Raw genomic sequence first — 9,169 nt, forward strand, 5'->3', positions numbered from 1 at the left:
GCAGTGGAAATATAGATAATGTTGATGCCTTGAAATTCCCTAAAAAACAAAGTTATTTGATATGACAAAAAGTCTATTATATTGGCTTCTGAGAAAACCTCAGGATGTCCAGACAGGCCCTTAGGGCATCAAGGGCTAAAGCATCTCACTGCCTCCTGTCTCTAAGCAGATAGTGTCTCGCAGGGATATTTTACTGCATTACCACATTACTCTCATCTGGTGCCAAGCATGTGCTGGAAAAGCCAACAGGAAATGAAAGCTAGCTAATTTGTAAAATTTTCTCATGACTTTTATTTCTCAATGTATGCTTTTATCGATCTCACAGAGTTCTTGGGGCTGGAATGGAGAACAATGACTTCAGGCCATGTGTGGTCTGACCTTGGCAGAGGCCTTTCCTTTTGGCTTTTCCTGGTCAAAATGGTTCAGACTCCCTTGAGTGAGCAGCACAGTCACAGAAGAATCTCATCTCTCTTCTGCCTATTTATTTGGAGAAAGGCATGGAAAGATGTGCTGGGGAGAATACCAGACTTGGAGTTCTACCACATTTGAGTTTAGAGGTCTTGAGCAAATCATTTCATATTCCCAGGCCTTCATTTGTATTTATAAAATACAAATATTTTCATTTGTGTTTATAAAATATCAGTATCTAGTTTGTGGGATTGAAGTCAGAATTCTTTGATACAACATTTGTGAAAACCGTTTATAAGGGTTAAATTCCTGTACCCATGGTGGGTGCTTGTTTATCTGGCCATTGCTGTCACTAAGGAGATGAAACACCCTTCATCTCTCAGACTAATGTCATTCCTAACACTGGCTTGTCTACAGTGTGGGCAACAGGCTAGAAATAAGACTGGGAAAAGGACTTGTATTATGTTCTTCACATATATTTATCCTTACCAAACATCTGTAAGTATCTCAACATACTGAGTATTGAAAGATATTGTGATTTATCCACAATTGTGAAAGGCTTCTGAAAACCCTACTGCATTACAGTAATTCACTATCTCAATCTGTGATGCTGGTATCTATTTAATTTTGCAAATCATTATAGAGGCACAGCACCTATATTAGGCAACGTTCTCCACAGAAAAAGAACTTCAGTCTTTGCTCTCAAGGCTTTCAAATGATAGGAAGACATCCCCTCTAAACACACACACACACACACACACACACACACACACACACACACCATGGAGGATAATCTGCACCGCTGAAAGTCTACTGATTTAAACACTAATCACATCTAAAAAATACCTACACAGCAACATCTAGACTGGTGTTGGACCAAAAAAATGGTCACTATCCTTAGCCAAATTGACATGTAAAATTAGCCATCACAGCACCAAACACTGTAGAGTATTTCCAAGGGGAAAGAACTGGGTAGCGGTTTGTAAACAAGAAGGCATTGGGTGCATGTAATCATGGTCTCCAATATCTAAATGGCAGTTGTGGAGCAGGGCTTACTTTTAGAGGTTGCTGAAGGCCCAAGAAAGACTAAGAAATGCAGCTCTAGAGAGGGCAAGGGCAAAATAAGAAAGAACGTGCTGTTAGCTGATAGAAGGTTCAAACTCATGTGTGAAATTCTAGCTGTATTATTTCAATGAAGGCTTCAAAATATAGCTGGGTTTTCGTGCCCAGTGAATGCTGCCCAGGAATGGTACACTGCATAGATGGGATGGCTCAAGGTAGTGCCTAAGTTCCTTCTAAAGAATGGGATTCTAAGATGTCGAATAGATATCATGAATCACCTAGAGCAATTTTCAAATCCCACTTCCTTACTATGTAATGTGCTTTTCTCTTAATGAGGCCGCAGAATACCTCCTTTCAAGAAGCAAGTATAAACATGCTTTTTCCTGTTGGAGACTTTTGTTTTCAAAGGTGCTGATTCCTATCTAAGACTCATTTTGTACTGATTGTTTTCTCATTATCATGTCAAAGCAAGACTGTAGAAAGTAAAAATTGGCATTATATTCTTGAATTAATACGCTCTTTCTTTGGTATAGTGAGCTTTTACTAGATAAGCTTGAAAACTGGAATTCAAATTGTTTTAATCACCCTTCAAATTATTGCACTCAACTCTGCTAGAAAGAAAGAAATAAGATTATTTATTCACATAGCTCAAGTTTCTCTAAATTTGATGACATGGTCCTGCTCTGTCCTTGACTCATTCTCTGATCTTAGGTAAGTTAATTTCTTCATATCTCAGTTCCCATCTGTAAAATGAATACATTAGTTCTACAGAATCACTCATTTTTTAGGTTATTTCTGACTTTTCTTTCAGTGACACTGACTTAAGTTATCTTTATAAACCTTATAGAACGCTATGAAAGCATAGCATATGAAACTACTGATGCATTCTTATATTACATGAGATTTACCAATATTTTCTGCTTGGAAACAAAATCTGTTAGAATAATAAAGCTTCTCATTCAAGTGTTGATCAATGTTAAATCCTGGCATCATAAAGAAATGTTGCTATTTTTCTATTATAAAAAGCACATTCAATAAAATCTGACTTTTTTTTCAATTACAAGGTATTTAGAGGTACAATTGTGTTCACTGGATACTGATCTGATTGGAAAAATAATTCCCAAATATTCCTATTCAACAGCTTTAAATGTGTTCACTCTGTTATCCCATGCTGTTCTTTCTTTCTTTCTTTCTTTCTTTCTTTCTTTCTTTCTTTCTTTCTTTCTTTCTTTCTTTCTTTCTTTTCTTTTCTTTTCTTTCTTTCTTTATTTTTACCATGTATGTTTCTTTGTGAGGTTCATGTATTCCTATTATTTTCTAGGTTTGAAATTCTTATTTCCAGGGTAGAATTACAAAGAAGGGAGCAATTGAAAACATCTGCTCTGCTTTCAAACACTGACAGGCACTTCCATCACACTCCTTTCTGCTGCTGGACAATTAGGTACAGCTAGAGGCAGAATTGTTTTTACCTTTGACTGGGGTTCTCTTCTTGGCAGTGAATTAATGAAGTGCACTGAATAAAAAGCTGTTTCTCGCCCACTGAATGGATGTACCTGTCACTCGCTCTGATAAGGAACACCTATCCCACGCAAGACAGAAGTGGCAGAAATCTTAATTAGTTGACTATTCTAGTGATTGTGTTTGTTTTCCTAAAGCTCGGGCTGTTTGAGACAGTGTAAATAATGGATTTTGTCTATGTTGCTATAGGGTGAGGAGAGGAGGGGAAGAAAAGAACTGCTCCTACCACGAGTTTCTGAAGTGGATGAAGGCTGGAGATGCAGAGGAAATTATCTGCATCACTGCATTAGATTCAGTCTCGATAGCAGCACCAAAGAAGTTACTGAAAGTTGTATTATTAATAACACCTATCATTTGCTGAGCACTTACATATAGAAGGTGGGATGGAAAGCAATTCAGACAGACTAGATCCTCATGAAGTCTTTCTGAATTTGGTATTATTTTTCCTTATTTTTTTCAGATAAATAAACAGGCTGCAAGGCTAGAGCTATAATGTTAAAAAGGTGAAGACTTAGGATCCAAACTCAATTGCAGGTGATACCAAAATCTGTGCTCCTAATTGCTACATGATAGACAGACTTTAGAGGCAAACACACTCCTAGGCTGAAAAGCAAATCTACAGCTAATGTGTCCTGAACTTCGGCCAAAATACTTCATCTCTCTCAAGGTCAACTTTCTCACACGTAAATTATAGATAATAATAATTACCACATAGAGTGGTTATTGGAATTAAATTCATAACACATTGAAATGCTGGTTTAAGTGCCTGATGTACAATAGGTTCTCAGAAAATTGGTGCCAGTTCTCGTTTTCGGAGATACTCAAAGGGGACAGCTACTTGGTAGGTATTTTATTTGGCATTACTAGCCCTTGTGGGAGAGAGGTGGATAAGAAGCCTTTCTAATGTCTCCCAGTCCAGAGCATTCATGATGCCATCAATCATTTGCTCAGGATAACACAAACTTGCTCTATCTGCCTCCTACCTCAGGGATCTTACTTCACACTCAAAGGTATAAGAAACAGAGAAGATATAAGTTGTTCAAACTTTTCTAATAAGATCATGAAACCTCAAATCTGAAAGCTTTACATTGTCAAATGTAAAGTCCCTTCAGTGTCCACTTATAAGAACAAAAAAGAAACCCTTACTCTGAAAAATTAATGCACTGTTTGAATTTTTCCTTGGGAAAGGAGAGACATAGACGTGGTAAAGGGGTAGAGGAGATGTTAGGGCACAGGCGATTCTGGTCTGGTCCTGCAGCCTCTCCTTTTGTGACTACACCTATTACAGGGGAAGAGACCGGAGTTACTCCGAGTGACCAGCGGGCGTATCCGTCTAGGTCTGCAGCAACTTCAATTCTTGCCACCTAAAAAGGAAGAATTCGACTGAGGGGCATAAAGCAGAAAAAGACACTGAAGCAAGTTTCAGAGCAGCAATGAAAGTTTATTTTAAAATGCCTTAGAACGGGAAAGAAAGGAAGGTGTGCATGGAAAAGACCCACGCAGGCACATGAAGGTTAAAGAGAGAAGATCAAGTGCCCCGTTTAACCGTAATCTTGGGACTTTCCCAAGGGAAGCTCGCCTCTTTCCCATGATTCTTCCCTTAGGGTGGGCTGCCCGCATGCACAGAGCCCTCCTTAGCCTTGGAAGTGAGCATGAGCCATGCGTTTAAGGAGTTATAGGCGTGCCCCTCTGAGGCTTTTTTCTTTTTTCCGGTGGAGTGTCCCCGGAAGATCATACTTCGTCATTTTCCTCTTAATATGCATGCCCAGGAAGTTCCTTCGCCCTGGGCTCTGCATTTATTTACCATCTTGATGTTAACGGGTGTGGACTATCAAGAAATGGCCTCTCCCTGACGCTGCTAAATCATCACTCTCAGAGAGGCAATGTGACAATTGCCAAACCAGCACCTGACATTTCTAGTGGGTGGGGAAAGAGCCCTCTTCTCTCTGGCTCAGGCTTAACTACCTACCTGTAACACATCCTAGATGCCTATCTGGACTTAGCGTTTTCCTCTTTTAAATTATCAAATTAACGTAATACTAGAGGATCACTGGAACCTTTCCAATCCAGTGGGTTTTGTTCTCCCATCTACCTCTCTTTCTGCCCCTGTCCTTGGATCTCCTGTACTTCTTATGATACTGTGATGACTTAATTTTATGTGTCAACTTGACTGGGCCGTGCAATACCCAGATATTTAGTCACACAATATTCTGGGTGTTTCCCTCAGAGTGCTTTTAGATGAGGTTAACATTTAAATTGTTAAACTGAGTAAAGCAGACTGCCCTTCCTAATGTTAGTGGGCCTCACCAAATCAGTTGAAGGTCTGAGTAGAACAGAAAGGCTGACTCTCCCCCAAGTGAGAGAGGATTCTTCCTGCTTAATGACTTTTCAAACTGGGACATCAGCATTTTTCCTCCCTTTAGACCTAAACTAGGGTTCAAGTCTGCAGGCCTTAAACTGGGACATCAGCATTTTCCCTCCCTTTAGACCTAAACTGGGGTTCACATCTGCTGGCCTTAAACTGGGACATCAGCATCTTTCCTCCCTTTAGACCTAAACTGGGGTTCAAGTCTGCTGGTATTAGTGCTGAAACCTAACGATCAACCTGGGTCTCCAGGTCGTGAACCCACCCTGCAGATCTGCAAATCATGACACTTGCTGGCCTCCAAAATTACAGATGTCAATTTCTTATGGTAAATCTCTTCAAGTAAAAGCTCCCCCCCACCACCACACACACACAGCTTATCCGTCCTAAAGAATCTTCACTCTGAAGCCTAATAAATTCAATTTAAAACAATAGTACAGTAGAAATGACTGACAAGTCATAATAAGTAACGTTAGCAGTATATAGTTAAACATTTGCAAACATTCTTTATACTCACCTGTTCTTTGATATTTCTACTTCCAACTAATCCCACTGAGCAGATTAATACAATCCTACTTTCCAGATTAAAAAAGATAAAAAGGAAGTTGAGTGATGCTTGGCCATATAGCAGAGATAGATTTCAAATTGCAATTGTCCTCAATACACAGGGACATACCTTTCTATTGCATCACAACAAATTTCGAACTGATATTTGTGCTTAACAGAGACCTTTGAAAACTCACTTCAAAGCAACGAATACCCTAGCTGAGTCAGGTTAAGTAGCCTGACAGAGGAGAAAGATGCCTATGGTCTATAGTTGCTTTGCAGTGAAGATCTGTCCTTGGTACAGAACCTATTCATAGGTGCAAAAATTGTAATCCTGATTATCCTGCTCAGTGGATATCAGAGTGGTAGAGCAGCAGTTGAAAATACAGCAGAGTGAAATGCTTACCTCATCTTAGGCTCTGATGTCAGAATTTCTCTTCAGGATAAAATTATTTTTTAAAGTAGAAAGTACCTTAATAAGCCCCTTGGGATGACTCAGTGAAGAGAAAAGGTCCAAAGACAATGATTTCTGTGCAACAATAAATGATCTCTCGCTAGACTCCATTAAATCAGGATGAATTTTTGTTTCCATTCTGGAAATAAGAGCTGGAGCTCAGCTTATGGGGAAGAGATTAGAGACAAGAGGCAAGAAGATCAAAATAAGTTGAGATGACAAGGTAGAAGGGACAGTGAAAACATTTTAGTGTCTGGACAACTGAAAATATTTTCAGCATACTGCAGACTAAGACCTGAGTAGTGAGTTTTTGGGGATAAAAAGTTAAGATGTGGAACAAAAGGGCACACATAGATGCTGAAGTTAGGAGACAAAGATGATTTTGAGAACCAAAAAATTCCTAGCAACTAACAAAAATCTTGAAATCAGCTTTGGATCTGAATATAAATCTGAAGGCTGAAATAAATATTGAAATCTCAAGATTCGGAGAGGCCCTGCCTATTATCTGGGTTACAGTTCTACACAGGTGGGTAGAAAGATTCCAAGCCGAATTTGTCTCTTCTACTCTCCCTCTGCATTTTTTATACTATAGGAAAATTAGGAAAGTAGCCTGTTATCTAGATGTCAGCTTCCATGTAACAATATCTACATGTTATTGATTAAAAGGGATTAAACCCTTCCCACTGTGCCTAGGGGTTGTGAGATTTCATCCTTGAGAGCATCTAGCAGTGGGAATGATTTAAGATGACAGCAGAGCTTACTGTTCTATCCTTCAAATCTTTCCCACGTCCATCCTGACCACTGTAACAGTGTGTCTGGTATATTACATTCCACTGTGGTTGAAAGATGCATCCGGGGTCTGTAGCGTATCCCCCTTCCTCATGTTTCCATTACTCAGGGAACATTTTCGAAAGATGAGATCTGCTCAATTTTGGAATAGTTTCCAGAGGGATGTGGCAAAGTGCCGCATCATTTTATTTACTTAAAATTAGACCAGAGCAAGGAATCCCAGTGTCCCACTGTGAGCAGTTTTGTACCGGTGGGAGGATAGGCAGAGAATCATGCCCATTTGCTGCCGGAATACAAGAGGGGTTCTTTATCATTACTTCATATGACTCCCCAATTCTGATAATTGCCATTCCAAATATTGATCTTCTTATGGAGAACACAAATTATATTTTTTCTAAGTTTCTTCCTTTTTTCTCCTACTTTTCACCTAGCATTATCATTCTGTCTTCACTAATATCAGTTCTAGTAGAATTGGAGAGCACTTAATGGAAAAACAATAACTTTACAAACAAATGCCCTGTTCCCCAAGTTCTAAGAAGCCAACTACAGATTGTATTTGTTAAAGATTTAAAATGTACCCACATTGCAAATGGATATATTAGTCAACTTGGGCTGTTATAAAAAAGTGCTATAGACTAGGAGGTTTAAACTATCGAAAATTTACTTTCTTACAGTTCTAGAGGCTGGAAGTCTAAGATCAGATTGCCAGCATGGTCAGGTTTAGGCAAGAACTCTCTTCCACTGACTATGTCTTCACATAGCAGAGGGAGAACGATCTGTTCCTCTTCTTAGAGACTACCTTCTTGTTGGATTAGGGTTTCACCCTATGGCCTCATGTAACCTTAATTACATCCTAAAGACCCTATCCCCAGATACAGTCACGCTGAAAATTAGGGCTTCAACATTTGATAGGGTGGGAGGGGCTGAGGAGGGCACACAATTCCGCCTATAGCACCGAGATTTCCAATGTCTAAAACATTCAATTTCTCAATCCTCAGAGACAGATCTCAAAAAAGAAATCAAAATTGGCTTAGATTTCCCAAGGATTTCCGTATCTATACACTAGAAGATAATTTAGACTTATGCGTCTGAGAAGGGTAGGTTCAGTGATCTGATTTGTTCTTTTCATGTGCCCATTTATGGATTGGAAAAAATTCAACCTTTGGAGAGAACAGATTGAGTTCTAATCCTGGTTATATTACTAATTTGATTTATGACCTCAGCTTTTTCCATCTGTAAAATGAATCCTTCTCTTTAGATTCCTTCCCACTCTGATAGTTCAGAAATCTGAGAACTATGGATTGGCATTAGTATTCATTTGGGCATAGACACTCTGATTATCAAAATTCAAATAATGCTCCAATCCCCAAGGGTCTATATTTTTATTGGCCTCATGACCAAGACACTGGAACTGAGAGGACCTAAGTAGCATGTTGGAATCAGACTTTCAGGGCAGAGGTGGAAGATAGACAATACACCACAGTTTAGAAGTGACATTGGGGGCCAACAGGTATGAAGATTCATGGGCCAAAAGGGGAAGTTCCTGGAGTGCTCTTCCTGCCTGCTGGTTTACATCTTGTGGGATCACTGGGATAGAGGAGAAAACAGAGTGATTTATGGCCTAGAAGTTTGGTAAATGATAGAATAATAATACTTAACCCTTAACTAACAGGTATTTTCTAAATGCTAGATATTTTATAAGTACTTTACTTTTATTATATTTAATATTAAATTCTGACCATAGAGCTTGAAGTAAGTACCATTTTTAACCTTACATTTCGAAAAATGAAAATAGCACTTTTAAAAAATTAAACAAGTTGTCCAAAATCACATACCCGAGAGGAGCAGAACTCAGATTCAGTTGACCTTTGATCTCCCAATTCCTATTACATTCTGCCATACCAAGAAAACTGAGTCTCAGTAATGCGGCCCATGTTTTCTCCACTATGCAGTGTTCCAAGATAGTGGCAATTAATTTGACTTTTTACCTCCAGCATTTATACCTTGTAAAAATTTCCTGAATGTAG

The 9,169-nt window shown here is 39.0% G+C and overlaps 1 long non-coding RNA gene across 1 annotated transcript; it reads right to left on the reverse strand.

Annotated features, from left to right (window-relative positions):
• Positions 1 to 271: 271 nt before the first annotated feature.
• LOC105537561 lies at positions 272 to 4,649 on the reverse strand. Its single transcript, XR_001005732.1, has 3 exons — positions 4,568 to 4,649; positions 2,114 to 2,213; positions 272 to 477 (listed from the first exon to the last, which is right to left on the reverse strand). It is a non-coding gene; the product is annotated as an uncharacterized LOC105537561 (long non-coding RNA).
• Between the last annotated feature and the right edge of the window lie 4,520 nt (positions 4,650 to 9,169).

The sequence above is a fragment of the Mandrillus leucophaeus genome, unplaced genomic scaffold (genome assembly GCF_000951045.1).
Source record: "Mandrillus leucophaeus isolate KB7577 unplaced genomic scaffold, Mleu.le_1.0 Scaffold1740, whole genome shotgun sequence".
NCBI classification, from domain to species: Eukaryota; Metazoa; Chordata; class Mammalia; order Primates; family Cercopithecidae; genus Mandrillus; species Mandrillus leucophaeus.